The 19,015-nt window shown below is 41.9% G+C and overlaps 1 protein-coding gene across 3 annotated transcripts in view; it reads left to right on the plus strand.

Moving 5' to 3' along the window:
• Positions 1-19,015, plus strand: part of LOC126198524 (1-phosphatidylinositol 4,5-bisphosphate phosphodiesterase-like) — a 590,920-nt gene that overhangs the window by 306,346 nt on the left and 265,559 nt on the right. The window lies entirely within an intron of this gene.

The raw sequence follows: 19,015 nt of genomic DNA on the forward strand, positions 1-19,015 counted from the left end.
CGTGGGCTTTATTGAAGGAACCATTCTGGAATTTGCCTGAAATGAATTGAGAAAATCATGGAAAACTTAAATCACAATGGCCTGACAGTAAAAAAGCTTCACCCTTCCAAGTATGAGGTCAGTGTCTTTGACAACTGCACATCCTAATTTCGTGGGCAGAACACAAAAAAATAGGTTTGAACTGTATCTTTCTATCTCTCTTCACTGTCATTGCATTTGTACTAGCTGAATACCTGATTAAATGTCATTTGAGAAACACTAAAGCTAGGCTAATGATACCTACTGGTGAATCCAAGACCACGGATATACTATTATGTCCCTTGCATTCCCTTTCATCTTATCAGAAAACTGACTCCAGGCTTCTAAACATGCTGCTATGCCCCATACTTGTCTCCATGTCCTCCCTTCAGTCCATCAGGAAGAGTGATTCAGCATTGCTTTCACAATAAGTGACATGTTGAACTCAGAAGAATGATAAAACATTAGTATTAAGCACTATAGATTTTGACACATTGTAATGTGACAGGATGTTGTAATTGTTCTCTACTCTGAATCCCCAAAGTTATCTTTAATTTTGTAGTGTGAAGTGTGTTTAGTTGCTGATGTATTTTACTATAGTTTTTACATCTTTGGGAATTTACTATGTGATTTTATTCTTCCTTTCTTTCGTTTCCTTGGCACTTACCCGTTCTAGTACAGGGTTATAGTTACTTAACTTCGTGGTAGGATTCCATGCCATTTATGATACCACAGTCATCAAGGTAACCTAAGGGAGGGTAGTCTTGTGCAAATTCTGTCTGTTCATGCAAATTTATGTTCTAAGTATTATCATATTTTAACTGCATGTGTATTCTCTGAAGTGTAATTTGGGCACCAGCCCATCATTTATCAACACTGGTGTGTATGACTTCATACACAATGGTAAGGAGGTTTGGGCCACAGAGTTGTGTGGCAACTGTTGCCATAGGAGAGTTGGAGAGGAACGGAAATAATTAGTGAAAAAGTCAACACAACAAACAGAATATTTACTTAACTTGTATTTCTCCAAGTGAAAAAAGACTCAATACAAATAATGCAGCAAGATACAGAATGTCCAGCTATCACAATGTCAACAGGCTCCCTGAAGTAAGCACAAACAAATGAAGTCAGAGCCGTGACTAGGTAGCATCCACATTGCATCACACGGTGAAGTGACTTCGAGACACGTGGGCTGAGTGGCTGCTGCCGGCCATCCTGTATCACAGCTGCAAAGGGTGCTTGTAGTCCAGAGTCATGAGAGGTGTGCCTCAGTGGGCGTGCACCATTGGGTTCACCACAGATCTTGCACGACCACTATCAGCATCTAAGGTAAACAGTGGTGGCGGTGGGCAGGAACTGGATGCAGCGAGTGCTGCTGCATCCAGGCATGCATGGAATATGAAGCCACAAAACCTGCAGCAGGATCACACAATTCACAAGGACAAGCTTGATTTTGGTGGTATCACAGCAATCCTCTGCCCATGCAGGAGAAACATAGAATGTGGAATACAATGGTGCCTCCTCCCAGCACCTCCGTCTGCCATACAATCTGTAAAAGACCGAATTGTTAGTGTCATACTTTGCCTGCCTGGGCAGAGAGGGCATCACCCACCATGGTGGGTGCAGCAACTGAATCAATGTGAGGTGGTGCCAACCATGTAATAACTCCACCGGCGATGGTTTGTTTTATTCCTGGGAGCAGTAGGAAGACAAGAATTGCAACAAAGCTTGATCCTGTGTGTGGAAGGAATGAAGTTTGTGCATCTGTTGCTTAAATGTTTGTACAAAGTGTTCAGCTTTGTCATTGGATTGCATATGGAGTGGTGCACTCATGATGTGGTCAATCCTAGAGGACTGCAAACTGTTCAAACTCAGCAGCAACAAACTGAGGGCCATTGTTAGTCACAATCACTTCAGGCAATCCCTCAAGGCAAAAAATTAATGAAAAGGTCTGGATGGTGGAACTAGCTGCAGTAGAGTGCATAGGAACAAAAAAGGGAAGTTTGGCTGAAAGCTTCAACGAAGATGAGCCAATGAGTATCCCATTAAGGACCCACAAAATCCAAGTGCAAACATTGCCAAGGTGCTTGAGGCTTGGGCCACTCAAAGAACTGCTGAGATGGGGATAACAAATTCAGCACAGATTTGTCACTGAAAAGTTGACTCTTCAGTTTATGCATACAGACTGTGCCAAGTGCAGTGGCATTGCTCTAATTGCTTGGTGCAAAAGACACCCCAGTGACTTTGGTGAAGCAAATGAAGCTTGTCAGGCTGGAAAATCTGAGTAACCACTACACATGACTGGTCATTATCGGTGTGAAGTGAAATGATTCCTTGATGAAATATAAGGATGTGTTGATGGGCAAAATATTGGTAAACTTCAGAACTGGGAATCTGCCTGGTTGAACACGGTTAACCAGTGTGGATATGGTGCAACAGAATTTTCAAATCAGGATCCGCTGCTCGGACCTGGACAATTTTTCTGTGAATAAGTGAAAAGCTATGCAAAATGTCTGTGTCTTGTGCATTAATTGTAGCAATGAGGAGCAGAGGTCTCGTCAGATGTGGAATCAGGGCCAGCAGGGAGGTGAGAAAGAGCATCTACTTTGGCATGCTTAGAAGCATGTCAATACACAGTCTCATATTGGTAACTTAACAAAAGAAGAGCCCACTGTTGCAGCTTATGTGCTGTGTGAGTTGAGAATGACTGAGAAGGGCTAAATGAAGATTGCAGAGGTTTATGATCAGTCACCAATTAAAATCTTGTGCCAAAAAAGATACTGAAGAAACTTAGTGACACAATAGGTGCTCATGAGATCCTCATTTTCAATTTGTGAATAATTGCATTGAGCTTTGTTCAATAACTTTGCAACAAAGGCAGTAAGCCTGTCAACAGAATCAAATTCATGCAACAAAACTGCACCAGTGTTGTAAGAGGTAGCATCCACAACCAGGACAGCATGTTTGGCTTGATCAAAATGAACAAGTTATTGATCACTAAGCAAAGCATCTTTCAACTTCTAGAAAGTGGACTGACACTCTTGCGACCACACGAAAGAAACATTCTTTGTGCACAGGTGATGCAAGGGAGCCATGATTTGTGTGGTGTTAGGAATAAATCAGATGTAATAAGTGAGCTTCCCTAACACAGACTGCAATTCCCACACATTGCATGGGAGTAGAAGATGATGGATAGCAAGCAGATGTGATTGCAATGGGTGAGTGCCCTGGCTGTTAATGATGTGTCCTTAATACTCAAATTCTATCTGAAAAACACACATTTGTCTCTGTTACATTTGAGGCCAGTCACAGATGATGACACATGAAATGTGAAGATTGCTCATGTGTTCTTCAGGAGTGTGACTCAAGATGACAATGTCATCTAAATACACTCCTGGAAATGGAAAAAAGAACACATTGACACCGGTGTGTCAGACCCACCATACTTGCTCCGGACACTGCGAGAGGGCTGTACAAGCAATGATCACACGCACGGCACAGCGGACACACCAGGAACCGCGGTGTTGGCCGTCGAATGGCGCTAGCTGCGCAGCATTTGTGCACCGCCGCCGTCAGTGTCAGCCAGTTTGCCGTGGCATACGGAGCTCCATCGCAGTCTTTAACACTGGTAGCATGCCGCGACAGCGTGGACGTGAACCGTATGTGCAGTTGACGGACTTTGAGCGAGGGCGTATAGTGGGCACGCGGGAGGCCGGGTGGACGTACCGCCGAATTGCTCAACACGTGGGGCGTGAGGTCTCCACAGTACATCGATGTTGTCGCCAGTGGTCGGCGGAAGGTGCACGTGCCCGTCGACCTGGGACCGGACCGCAGCGACGCACGGATGCACGCCAAGACCGTAGGATCCTACGCAGTGCCGTAGGGGACCGCACCGCCACTTCCCAGCAAATTAGGGACACTGTTGCTCCTGGGGTATCGGCGAGGACCATTCGCAACCGTCTCCATGAAGCTGGGCTACGGTCCCGCACACCGTTAGGCCGTCTTCCGCTCACGCCCCAACATCGTGCAGCCCGCCTCCAGTGGTGTCGCGACAGGCGTGAATGGAGGGACGAATGGAGACGTGTCGTCTTCAGCGATGAGAGTCGCTTCTGCCTTGGTGCCAATGATGGTCGTATGTGTGTTTGGCGCCGTGCAGGTGAGCGCCACAATCAGGACTGCATACGACCGAGGCACACAGGGCCAACACCCGGCATCATGGTGTGGGGAGCGATCTCCTACACTGGCCGTACACCACTGGTGATCGTCGAGGGGACACTGACTAGTGCACGGTACATCCAAACCGTCATCGAACCCATAGTTCTACCATTCCTAGACCGGCAAGGGAACTTGCTGTTCCAACAGGACAATGCACGTCCGCATGTATCCCGTGCCACCCAACGTGCTCTAGAAGGTGTAAGTCAACTACCCTGGCCAGCAAGATCTCCGGATCTGTCCCCCATTGAGCATGTTTGGGACTGGATGAAGCGTCGTCTCACGCGGTCTGCACGTCCAGCACGAACGCTGGTCCAACTGAGGCGCCAGGTGGAAATGGCATGGCAAGCCGTTCCACAGGACTACATCCAGCATCTCTACGATTGTCTCCATGGGAGAATAGCAGCCTGCATTGCTGCGAAAGGTGGATATACACTGTACTAGTGCCGACATTGTGCATGCTCTGTTGCCTGTGTCTATGTGCCTGTGGTTCTGTCAGTGTGATCATGTGATGTATCTGACCCCAGGAATGTGTCAATAAAGTTTCCCCTTCCTGGGACAATGAATTCACGGTGTTCTTATTTCAATTTCCCGGAGTGTAATTCAAGCTAAAAGGAAGTGTTGCAGCCAACTGCATCAGAAAGTGCTGAAAAATGGTAGGCGCAGATGCATTGTCAAATGCCAATCTCAAAAATTTTAAGAGACCCAGATGAATGTTTATGACAAAGACTTGTTCTGACTGCTCATCCAGAGGGATTTGCAAGTAAGCATCACATGAATCAGTTCTGGAAAAGTAATGACTGGCCCCCAATTTATCCATCAATTCTTCTGGGTTTGACAAGGGATAACTGTCAATGACTGTTTGAGGATTCACAGTTTTCTTACAATCAGTCCACAACCGGAATCTGTAGATGGCTTCTTTAGGATAACCAGAGCAGACACCCACTGCCTGGCAGTAACAGATTGTCTGAACACACTTTCTAGTTAAGCAGTAAGTACCTGAGCCACCTATTCTCAAAGAGCTCCAACGAAACATTGCTGTGCATTGTCATTCATTGTGACATGGCCAGAAAACTATGGGCTTTGCCTAAACCCTTAGAAAACAAATCCTGAAATTCTGCACATAACTTAGCAACTCTGTCCCAAGAATCAAAGGAAGAAACAGAAAATACATTGACCTGATTGCTTAACCCAAACAAATCAAAAGAGTTCAGACCAATAATATTAGCACTCTCTAGGAAAGAAAACACTGTAAATGTTACTGTCTTCATCAAATTTTGGAAAGTTGCAGATTGGCTACAAGTGTCTAAGACAGGAATGGCTTGGCTGTTATACACTGTCAGCATATGTCGCAATGCGTACAACTTAGGTTTGCCAAGCAATTCATTAGTGCCATGATTGAGGAATGTCACTGAAGCTCTAGTGTGAAGTTGCAAGTGGACTGATTGTGCAGCAGTAGTAAGAGAGACTAGTTTCATTATACAAGGGGCAAGGTCAGCGAGCATGTGCCATATTACAGCGAGGGTACAGCTTCACACCTTGTGCTGCCGGATGCGACACATGTTGACTTGAGCACTGTAGCTGCGGTCGGCCGGGTTGCTGTTCATGAGCTGGCTGCGAGACCTGTTTGTCATGGCTATCTACAGACAGACAGGCGCTACCTCAAAACTGTCTGCAGCACTTTCACAGGAATCTTGATAATTCAGAATGTGCAGAACCTATTGCAAAGAAGGGTCTGGGTATTTATGAATCTGTTCTCAAATTTGAGAATCAGCTGCATTGTGTGTAATATCACCCCAAATCATTGCATAACTGAAGTATTTGCCACAGTCACATTTGAATCTACACTGTCTAACAAGGCCTTGCAGTTTGGTCACACACTGCCAGTATGTCTGTCCTTGTTTACACAATCTAAAGAATTTGCAACAGGCAACCACCGCCTATACCCTGTCTTCATAATACATTGTAAGCCCTTGCAATAGGTCATCAGATCATACCAGTTCAGAGCAGGACTTGGGAAAGAACTTGGCACACAGCCTATAAATAGTCAGTCCCTCCATGGCTAAGAAATAAGAATGTGCATCAGTACGTTGTATGTGATACGCTGCAATGTGTTCATTGAACTGTGCAAGGTATACTGTCCAGTCTTTCTTCGCCTTGTCAAACTCACGAAATGGCAGCACATATACAGGCAGTTGAGGCGGTTGTGCTGCTGTTGGTTCTGGTGTCTTGTGTGAAGTCATTTGCACTGTCATGAAGTGATTCATCACTTCAAGCAGTTGTGCCACTTGTTGAATCTGAAACTGAATAAAGTGGCTGCAGGCAGTGCAGCAGGCGATTGTGGCTTGGCAGCTGTAGTAACAACCAACGTGCGAAGGCAAACAGCAAAAAGTAAAAATATCACAGAGAGAGCAGAAAGGGGTACAAAACGACAACCGTGAAACCTAGAACATAAAGAATACAAGCAAGGGAAACATTGGATACCCAAAACGAAGCTGTTGAAAGAGATGACAGAACAGGGAAAAGTCAACAGGATGATTGGCACACATAGGGACTGCCGCCATTCACCATGATTTGTTGTGTGCGACTGTGTACACAATGGCAATGAGAGGTGGGCTACAGAGTCGTGTGGCAACTGTCTTAGGAAAGCTGGATGGGAGCAGAAATGATTAATAAACAAATTAATACAACAAACAGAAGATTTACATGACTTTTATTTCCCCAAGTGAATGAAGACTAATTACAAATAATGCAGCAAGAAACACAGTCCGGCTATCGCAATGTCAACAGTGATGAGACTCCTTGTTGTAAGTACAAATGAATTGAGTTGGAGTCACGACTGGGTAGCGTCCGAGTAGCGTCACGTGGAAAAGTGGCTCCAAGCAGAGGTTGGCTGAGCGGCTGCCACCAGCAGTCCTGTATTGTGGCAGAAGAGGGTGCTTGTAGTCCAGAGCCCTTGGAGTTGTGGCTCAGTGGGCATGCACTGGCTCAGCGGGCATGCACCGTTGGGTACCGTATTGACTCGAATCTAAGCCACACTCGAATCTAAGCCGCACCTGAAAAATGAGACTCGAAATCACGGGAAAAAAATTTTCCCGTATCTAAGCCGCACCGGAAATTTGAGACTCGAAATTCAAGAGGAGAGAAAAGTTTTTGGCAGCACCTCCAAATCGAAACAAAGTTGGTCCATTGTAATATGAGACACAATTTAGGTCGAATGAATGACTATACAGCTACAGTAGTTTGGTTCGAGTCGTAAGCTTAGCAGTTAAGCTTTACCAGGTAGCCATTGCTATGTGTCAGGCGCTCCGTCCGTATTTATACGGGTACCCTTCCTTTTTCATGTGCTTCGTCTCGTTTGAATCAAATTTTTTTTTTTATCTGATGAGTGCCGTTCTCTTTGTTATAGGTGTTTACATCACTCTAAGCTGAAAATGCATGACTGTACTGTGTCATGCATTGTTTGTCGCATTCTGATAGTGCGTGTTTACGGCCGGTCGCCGCTCGCGGCATGGCTTGCTTTTGTGCGCACTACCGCCGCTTACAATTATATATATATATATATATATATATATATATATATATATATATATATAAAACACCAAATAATAGACTGCGTATGATAGAAGATGTTCTGAACAAGAGTCTAGCGAAAATTTTTCTCTGTTTGAAAATCTTTGCAGGTGCCTCTTTAGTACATTACATTCTGCATAGAAATTAGAGTCATCTTAGATTTAAAAATCTAGTCAATTGCCGTGCTTCATTTCTGACTGTATCACTATTAGGCATAAGAATAATACAAATATAAACATGACATGATATGTATATTCTTCCGCGTTTGCTGTTGTCTCACTCTAGTTTCGTAGTTTATTAGGCAGACAGGATTTAAATGAGATAGCAGCACACACGAAAGAATACATGGCAAAATGTTTATATTCGTATTATTCTTATGGTGAAGAGAATACTGCATGTGATTCACAATTCATAAAAGTTCCTATTACCAACCATCTCTTTTCACAGGTAGGAAAAAATTCAGAATGTAGAGTTGGCCATATTGACAAACACCCCAAACAGTTTTGCCAGCCGGATTTTGTTAGTTCATTGAAATGCTGCTACATTCGAAGATGAACAGTACGGAATTTGTATTTACTTCGTTGGATAATGTAAGAAAATGCAGTGATCGAAACTCGGGGCAGAGAAAAAAAAGCTCGTCTTCCACCTTTTTCTTTAAATTTATTTACTGACGCAGAGGTGTTGGCACCAGTATCTATCTTAGTGCCTGCAAAGCATGCCTGTGTAGCGCTACATATATTCGACGGCAGAAGTTAGTTGTGGCGGCACCTACCAACATTTTTCAGAACTTCTACTTACTTCGCACTCGATTCTAAGCCACAGGCGGTTTTGTGGATTACAAAAACCAGAAAAAAAGTGTGGCTTAGATTCGAGTAAATACGGTACGTCAGATCCCACATGACTGCTATCAGCATCTAACGGAAATGTGCAATTATGTTACCAGCTGTCAAACGTCTGTGGGGTGGTATCGCCATGTGGTACCACATAAATAAGTTTGGGAAACTGCCTTAAAACCACTCTCATGCTTGTCATTGTATCAGATCACAATCATTAATCCACGACACAACTTCAATCTATGTCTGGTTCACCTCCCCATTTGCAAGCTAGTGTGCTGCACATTGTGCTGTACGAGAAAGTAAATTTATTATATGATTAGTGAACTTGACAATGCTTCTCAATTGCTAAATATGTATGGGGATCATATATAAATCGTAAACTCCCCCCCCCCCCCCCATTTGCTCTTACCCTCCCTCGTCTGTTTTCTTACACCTCTGTTTGACCTTGAGCCTCATTTATTGTTATTGCAAATGAAACCTTGATTGTGAATTGAAGTCACTTAAAATGAGTAGGTAAATCAGTTGGGACCATTGGTACACAAGTTATGAGAGACACCTCTCCAATTGCTGGATCAGTGAGAACAGTAGCTTGAGTGACAGTATTTCATATAGTTTTAGTTTGTGGATGGGTAGGAATATAAAGTTTTGGACAATTCAGATTGCATAGCACATTCTGATCAAAAGCTGATAAACCACTCTGTAGTGCATGGCATAGGGTATGTCCCAGTTATTAAGGTTTCTTCCCATTCCATTCATGTATGGAGCATGGGACGAATGATTGTTTTAATGTCTTTGTGATGCAGTAATTATTCTAATATTTTCCTTGCAATCCCTATGTGAGTGATACATAGGGTGTTGTAATATATTTAATGGTGGTCCTTGAAACATTGCTAGACTTTCTCAAGGTAGTGTGTCTATCTTAAAAAGTATCCCAGTTCAAATACTTCAGTGTCTTTGTGACACCCTCCCATGGATCAAACAAATCTGTGACCATTCAAGCTGGCCTTCTCTTTATATATTTAATACCTCCTGTTAGTCCTATTTGGTGCAGGTCCTACACATTTGAGCAATATTCTAGAATTGGTCACACAAGTGATTTGTAAGCAATCTCCTTTGTAGACTGATTGCATTTCCCCAGTATTCTGTCAATAAAGCAAAGTCTACCACCTGCTTTACCCATGACTGAGCCTATGTGATCATTCCATTTCATATCTCTATAAAGTGTTACACCCAGGTAATTATATGAGTTGGCCAATTCCAACAGAGACTCATTGATGTTATTACATTTTCTCATTTTGTGAAATGCACAATTTTACATTTCTGAACAATGACAACAAGTTGCCAATCTTTGCACCACTTGCAAACCTTGTCAATATCTGACTGAATATTTACGCAACTTCTTTCAAACAGCACTTCATTACAGATAACTGCATCATCTGCAAAAATCTAAGGTTAGTGTTATCATTGCCTGCAAGGTCATTAATAAACGACATGAACAGCAAAGGTCCCAGCACACTTCTGTGGAGCACACCTGATGATGACTTTCCATCCAAGATAATATGCTTCATCATCCCTATCAAAAAGTCCTCAGTCCAGTCACAAATTTCATATAATATCATATATGATCATACTTTTGACAGTAAGTGTAGGTGTGGTCCTGAGTCAAATGCTTTTCGGAAATCAAGAAATATTGCACCTACATGACTGCCTTCATCCAAAGCTTTCAGTATGTTGGGTTTCACATGATCAATTTTTCCAGAAACCATGCTGATTGGCACTGAGGAAGTCGTTCTGTTCAAGATACCTCATTATGTTTGAGCTCAGAATATGTACTAAGATCCTACAACAAATCAATCTCAAGGCTATTAAATCATAGTTTTGTGGATCACCTCTACTAACCTTCTTGTAGGTGGGTGTGACCTATGCTTTTTTCCAAGAACTGGGCACATTTTTTTGTTGGAGGGCTCTACAATAGATCATAGTTAAAAGAGGGGCTAATTCAGTCACAAATTCAGTGCAGAATCTGACAGAGATTCCATCAGGCCCTGGAACTCTGTTCAATTTTAATGATTTTAGCTGTTTTTCAATACCACTGACACTAAACTTATTTCTTTCATCTTTTCAATAGTGTGTGGATTAAATTGGGGCAATACTCCTGGGTTTTCTTTTGTAAAGGAACATTTGAAAATGGAGTTAAGCATTTCAGCTTTTTCTTTGCTATCCTCAATTTCAGTTCCTGTCTCATTCATTAGGGACTAGACACTAACTTTGTTGCCACTAATAGCTTTTAAATATGACCAGAATTCCTTTGGGTTTTATGAAATATCATTTGACAATATTTTACTTTCTTCTTCCTTACTTCTTTTGTGAACTCTGTAATATCCAGTATTGTACTTTATGCTTTTGGAAAACTAAATTATGCTTTGTTAAGAAACTTGTACTTACTCTGGTAATGCATTAGTCTATTTTTCATGATTGATTAATTACTTTTGAGAATGCTGATGGTAGTGAACTGGGTCTGTTTTGTACACTCCTGGAAATTGAAATAAGAACACCGTGAATTCATTGTCCCAGGAAGGGGAAACTTTATTGACACATTCCTGGGGTCAGATACATCACATGATCACACTGACAGAACCACAGGCACATAGACACAGGCAACAGAGCATGCACAATGTCGGCACTAGTACAGTGTATATCCACCTTTCGCAGCAATGCAGGCTGCTATTCTCCCATGGAGACAATCGTAGAGATGCTGGATGTAGTCCTGTGGAACGGCTTGCCATGCCATTTCCACCTGGCGCCTCAGTTGGTCCAGCGTTCGTGCTGGACGTGCAGACCGCGTGAGACGACGCTTCATCCAGTCCCAAACATGCTCAATGGGGGACAGATCCGGAGATCTTGCTGGCCAGGGTAGTTGACTTACACCTTCTAGAGCACGTTGGGTGGCACGGGATACATGCGGACGTGCATTGTCCTGTTGGAACAGCAAGTTCCCTTGCCGGTCTAGGAATGGTAGAACGATGGGTTCGATGACGGTTTGGATGTACCATGCACTATTCAGTGTCCCCTCGACGATCACCAGTGGTGTATGGCCAGTGTAGGAGATCGCTCCCCACACCATGATGCCGGGTGTTGGCCCTGTGTGCCTTGGTCGTATGCAGTCCTGATTGTGGCGCTCACCTGCACGGCGCCAAACACGCATACGACCATCATTGGCACCAAGGCAGAAGCGACTCTCATCGCTGAAGACGACATGTCTCCATTCGTCCCTCCATTCACGCCTGTCGCGACACCACTGGAGGCGGGCTGCACGATGTTGGGGCGAGAGCGGAAGACGGCCTAACGGTGTGCGGGACCGTAGCCCAGCTTCATGGAGACGGTTGCGAATGGTCCTCGCCGATACCCCAGGAACAACAGTGTCCCTAATTTGCTGGGAAGTGGCGGTGCGGTCCCCTACGGCACTGCGTAGGATCCTACGGTCTTGGCGTGCATCCGTGCGTCGCTGCGGTCCGGTCCCAGGTCGACGGGCACGTGCACCTTCCGCCGACCACTGGCGACAACATCGATGTACTGTGGAGACCTCACGCCCCACGTGTTGAGCAATTCGGCGGTACGTCCACCCGGCCTCCCGCATGCCCACTGTACACCCTCGCTCAAAGTCCGTCAACTGCACATACAGTTCACGTCCATGCTGTCGCGGCATGCTACCAGTGTTAAAGACTGCGATGGAGCTCCGTATGCCACGGCAAACTGGCTGACACTGACGGCGGCGGTGCACAAATGCTGCGCAGCTAGCGCCATTCGACGGCCAACACCGCGGTTCCTGGTGTGTCCGCTGTGCCGTGCGTGTGATCATTGCTTGTACAGCCCTCTCGCAGTGTCCGGAGCAAGTATGGTGGGTCTGACACACCGGTGTCAATGTGTTCTTTTTTCCATTTCCAGGAGTGTATTTTCTCCACAGCATTTTTCTTTAGTAAGGCCACAGCTTGAGCATGCTCCAGGCAATCTGGAAAAATACCTGAACTACACTTGTTTGTTGTCCATGCATGCCTTCAGAACAGACTGGAACCTCTTGTATGCCTGCTGACTTCTTATTTTTTAATTTCTGTGTTGTCTTCCTGCCTTCAAGGTCTGTGGTGAACATCACCATTGTGCTTGCTGTGTTATTCATTGAGAGTGCTACATGTGTTATAGGAAGATTTTGTTTCAGCTTCTCTGCAGTACTTGAGAAATAGTCACTTACAAAATTAGTCAGTTCCTATGGATTTTTGATAACTCTTCCCATGTTTGCTATTATACTTATGTCTGCCATTTCCAGTTTCATGTTTAATGACATCCTGTGCTACTTTGCCTTTATTTTCTGCATTATATATTATTTCCTTATTGACTTTTTTTTACCGCAAGCAGTGCACCCCCCCCCCCCCCCACCCTTATATTTCTGTACCTGTGGCAGTAATCCAGGAACTGTCAATTAGTGTGGTGTTTTGGTAAAGAACTGAGATATTGATGTAGTTGAGAGAACTTTCTAATACCCACAGTTACATTTTTTTTGTTAGGTGCTGTTGTTGAAGTGGCTACTTTCCTAAATGTCTCCTCAAAAATTAATTTAAACAATGTACAGAATTTAGAGAACTTAGCATCAGTATTGTAATCCATGTGCATATCGTCCCAGGTTTGATTTACCAGTGCCCTAGAAGAAACATGTATTTTATGTTCCAAAAAGATCTTTTCATAGGCAAACAATTTTTTGGGTTTCGCAAGTTTCATGGTCAGTATCTGTATGTACATGATCTAAGAATGATGCTAAACTTTTTGATACCCTAGTAGCAGTGTTGACCATTTGTACCACGGGGAAAGCATTCAAAATCTGTAGGAAATTATTACTAATTTTATCCTCAATAACTGTCTTTGTTTTCATGTCACCACATATCGGCTGAGAGAATTTCAGTTTATTTATTGAGGAAAGTGTCCATATTATCACTCGGTGAGCAGTAAACACACAGAATGATGAACTTGTTATGGAAGTCTAGCTTTGTTAATTCTAAGGTTGCCAATTGAAAATGGTTCTTACACTAATTGTGATAACATCTTCTCTAGTTTTAAGAAGTATGGCACTCCTATTATAAATACATGATACTGCTGCCATCAGTGACAACATACTATGAAGCGAATTTAGTAAGTAAAACAGACTCTTCAAAGTGTGTGATTGTGTAACTCAGCAGTAAAATTCCCAAGACACGAAATGTCTAGCCAGTGCTTAACTTCAGAAGATAAAGTTATAATAACGCCAATAGATACATTTAAAAGTGAAAATACTAATCTTAGCTTCCCTCCCTCCCTCCCTCCTTACACCCTTCCCTCTCCCTCCCTCCCTCCCCCTCCCTCTGTCCCTCCTTACACCCCTCCCTCTCCCTCCCTCCCAACACCCTTCCCCCAATGATGACAGCAGGTGGGCCACTTTCATCCTGGGATCTGAGTGACCTACTACTCCTTTCTAACGGTCCCCAACCTATCCCTCTTCCCTCTATGAGGAAGGAATTAATAGTTCCTAAAGCTGGGATTAAATTTGTCCATCAGAAGACTTCTGCCTTTTGAGAATAAGTACTGGCCAGCCATTCTGTCTCTTCATATTGTTACAGTTTACTCAGGCTCAAAAATATAAATTAGTAAGTTCATTATTTTGTAACATGTATGACTTATTTCATTTAGTATAAAATTGTGTGAGAAATAGAATTAAAAATACATTTTTACTTATCTTACTGTTGACTGTGTCAGAACACACTGTCATTGAAGAGTGTACTCCAGCATTTAACTATTTGCTGGATTGTTGGTCAGCTACAAGTATTAAAATTGACTGGGATTTTCTTTTGAAATAAACAGATTATTTAGTAATACCAATGCACCATGTGCCTTGTTTATAAACAAGCTTAACTCCAACAGAACTGATGATTACATAAAGATTAAGGTGCAGATTTTGCCTGCCTGACTGCTCATTGGTTAAGTTGGCCATTGGTTACCATTTATACATTATAATTTTTGAAACTTTATATAATATCACTTTCACATGATAATCCACCTTTTCTTTCAACCACATTTTTAACATTGAAACTGAAACACACTCATTTATTTTTAAATGAAACTGTTTTGTTTAAGTCTGATGTAATAGATCACCTTTTCCTTCCACCACACAATTTTTGCTTAAATACTCAAAATACCACAATTTACAGTTTCATTTTACAGATTGCACCAAAAACTTGGAATCCATTTAGAAACATGTAAACTAACTCGCTCATAATTTATATAATTGTTTGTGAAACAATTTTGCAACAAAGCTCTCTTTTCTTTAACAGTATATAATTTAATGTCTGTAAATCACTCATTAAGGTTGATTCCCCACAGATTTTTCTAGCACATCATAGAATGTGTGTTGATGACAGCTGACAATGTGGTTTCCGTAGGGATGGGAGTGAATCATGGCATCAGTTTTTGAGGTGTTTCATAGTGTTCGGTTAATGAAATGTTGCCCCTCAGGAACACTGTCACCCAGAAGCACATATGTTCACTTTACCTCATAAATAAATTCCAGTCACAGCTCTTGTAGTTAATCATGTTTGTGATCCAGCCATTCAGTGATACGGAACCATGTTGTAGGATTTATTCATCTTTTTGCAGTGTGAGGGTGCTGGAAGGGAGCTTTAATCTGTCAAAGCTACCAAATGATGTAAACAATGTAGATTCAACTCTTCTGGATTTTTTTTATGTACGTTATTATCCTAACACAGATTCAGTTACAATAGTGGGTGAACAGTTCTATCTAACTTCATAGCTCAGTGACAGATTACAGCATATATGTGACTTGCTTTGATACCAACTATAGAGTCCATTCAATCAATCAGTGGCATTTTTACTAACCAAGTTTCAACTGTTTTTAATCATTTACATTCTTGCACCTACTTGTTTGTTCCTTGGCCTCCAAGGCATTGTCAAGCTATGACGCCCAAAGAACAAGTGCTCCACCACAGCTGGTGAAGGGGATTACTCGCTGTCATGCATTGGTGATGTCCAGAGCTAATGTGACTTACATTTCATCTGCATATTTATAAAACAAGAGTGTGCACAGTGGGATGTCCCACACTTAAAAACTATTTAATGCCACATTTTCAACCTGCACAAATATCTTTTGTCAGTCTCAGAGGATAAAAGTGTAACATGTTATCCCATGAACCCCAAGTTACAGTACAGATCCTGCCACCGAGACAAAAGATGTAGTGTAAACCAACTTATCCAATCAATTAAAAACATCTCAGAGTACTAACAAAACTATTCTTTGCATAACAATAGGTTTCTTTCCTTTATTTGTTATTATCTGTCCTTAAAGTCCCTTAATAACAAGTTTATTTTCATTTCTATACACAGACAAACATTTGAATATGCAAGTGGTCAAAAATAAACTAAATTGTTACCTGACACATTAACTCTCTTTGCCGATGGGTACCCATAACACATTTACATTTTATTTTCTTATATTTCATTAGACTTATCATTTGCTTCTTACACTTATCTCTTTTCTCAGATTTTGCGAGCGCTAAGCTCTCTCGTGCGGATTAGCACTAAAGAAAAACATATTGATATGTTGTAGTTTAATAGGCTCAGCTAAAGGAGGAAGAGTTATATAGGACTCCTTATATATGTTGTTTCCCTCTTGTAAAGAAGAGTACAAGAAGTAGCATAACTATGCAATCAGTTTGCATTGAGGTTATTAAAATGTAACTGCCTCTCTTTTTTACTCTTAAATTGTTTATCCTGAGAACATCAGCCTCTCAAAATTATTGATATAGACAATGATTATATTCTTTTTTACCATAATGAGTAACATGCTGACATTTCAATCCACAGTACTTTCTACAATCCCAAATCTCACATTTGTGGTAAATCGAACATACGCGGAAACGTGAGTGCTATAAAGTGTCAGTGCCAAGTAAGTCTGTTGATCCTTAACTATTTTGGAGACTACTCTGACGGTATGACTGATCATTACTACACAGCTGCAGCTCTCTCTCGCTCTCTCTCTCTCTCTCTCACTCTCTCTCTCTCTCTCTCACTCACTCATATATCATGACTACACAGCTATATGGTTCAGGTCATTCCTCCTGTGGATTTGCCTGATATAAATGTAGGCCCTCTCTTCCAGCAGTCTGCTTACCCTTTTACTCTCCAATACCTATAGAGAATTGAAGTGAGTACACCATATTTTTGAAACAATATGCAAAGCCTTGTTGACCCTTATCCTTACGCCATACATTGCAGAAGTTTCCCCACTACTGATCAACTTTACATGGTTACTCTAAGATACATTACCTGTCTCCTTCATTTAGAACTTATAATTATACTTCTTGAAATGTTATACAGTACTTTCCTGCAAGTGCTGTTTATTGATAACTGTCCACCTAGGACCTATTCAGTACTACTCAATTACTAAATTCAGCCTTCACAGTCACATTCCAAGCATACTAAAAATAATTAGCAAGCATACAGTGGTTGCAGTTTAATGATATTGTTCTCTAATCCTTACACCTTGTGATGCATACCTGCATTATATTTTAGAAGCCTCTGCTTAAGTCCTACTGAGAATAACTAAGTGTTCTCTTATACTGTATTTACTCTTTTCCCCAATAATAAATATGACCTATCTACTTAAAATCTCATCTGTCTTCCAATTTCAGATTAAAAGACTTGATGTATTTTAATCAGAGCCTTGTTATGGCGTCAGTTCCAATCATGTGTATACTAATGCCATCTCATCAGATATAACTTGTGTCTCTTTATTTTACCTCCACTGCTCATCTGTTAGTCAGTTCATTAGTGCTCTTGCTCCAGAGATAACTACAAGCTTCAATGGAGCCACCAGATAATTTTCTCTCCAGTGTGCTGCCTTATTTATCTTTATATGTTAGTCTGTCACCCCTACTTTCACTTAAGGAATGGTTTCTGTTCCCGTGCTTCCCCATTTTTGTGACATGTCTAACTTATGTAATACCTGTCAGTATATGTCTATGACAGTTATCTGTATGAGTGTTGTGTTGTTGTGTGTGTGTCACTGCTTCATGCTATCCTAATGTGCTAGGTTGTAAATACCCTGATGTCGTTAGGAACGTATGATGTGGAAAGAGGGAAGAGAGAATAGGTACTCCTGGTGGAGGAGAAGAAAAATGAAAAGTAAGAAGGAAAGTTTGCTAGGATTGAAGAAGGAATGAAGATAAGAACCCCAAAACCTGAATTTTGCATCCCTCCCCACACCACACCCTGATGAATCCCTATGCTGATGGGTTCTTCACTGAGATGCCAGAGGATGAAGTGTGGTTGGCATGCTCTACAGAACAAACTTCTCTTAGCTTCACTTATATTGGCCCTGAAAATTGATCCTAACATACCCCTATTGTAAGCATGGAAAATGTAGTAAAAACCAAATTCATCATTGATCAGGCAGTCCTCATTACAAGTAAGTCAGTGCATTGTAATCATTCTTATAAGCTGTTATTGGCTTATGATATGTAACTTCCCATACAAAAAATCATACAAACCCAACCATACTATTTCACAGCATATGAAGGTATAAAATTGCGGTTTTGTCTGATATACGTAATACATCCTGTACACGTTGACTTGGCATTGTCATATACCATGACTGTAGTTGGTTTTGTTCATGTTTCTAAATTTATCAGAGAACTTTTGTAAATTTCTCTTTTAAATAATAGTGATCATTCCCCCATCATTTTTCAACTACAATTATAATAGTTGAAGTTATAATTAAGTTAAAGGTCAAAGAATAGAAAGAGGAAAAGAAACTGTTTCTCCTACGTCAGCCTTTGTCGCATGATGGGTGCATACGATACGATAGCCACTCCACATCCACTGTTGCCACTAAGGGAAGACACCACAGCTTAGAAACAGTGCATGATGACTGCGCAAGCACATCCCAGCACCACCTGAAACTCACTGTCTGTGTTTGTAATTGTTGCCTGGCTATCACTCTCTTTCTGTTCTGAGTCTGCATGCTATCCTCTACTTTTATTGAACTGCCTTGTATTTGTCTGTCATGTGACATACCTAACATTGTGTCTGTGGTTCATGTTGCACTGTGTTAATGTTAAATACACTTGTTCTTGAAGTGGCATCTTGAATTTTTATGCTGTGAGTTACAACATAAATGCGGACAGTTGTGCTGATTTTTTCGTGTTCATTTCGTAACCATGGACCCTACACCTCAGGGTACCTTACTGGATGCATTGATGGAGGTTGTGCTTCATCAATTCGTACAACAGTATTTAGTCAGCTGCAAGTCTGCCACTGCTCCCACTGTACAACGAGTCAGC

This window comes from Schistocerca nitens, chromosome 8, assembly GCF_023898315.1.
Source record: "Schistocerca nitens isolate TAMUIC-IGC-003100 chromosome 8, iqSchNite1.1, whole genome shotgun sequence".
Classification (NCBI taxonomy): domain Eukaryota; kingdom Metazoa; phylum Arthropoda; class Insecta; order Orthoptera; family Acrididae; genus Schistocerca; species Schistocerca nitens.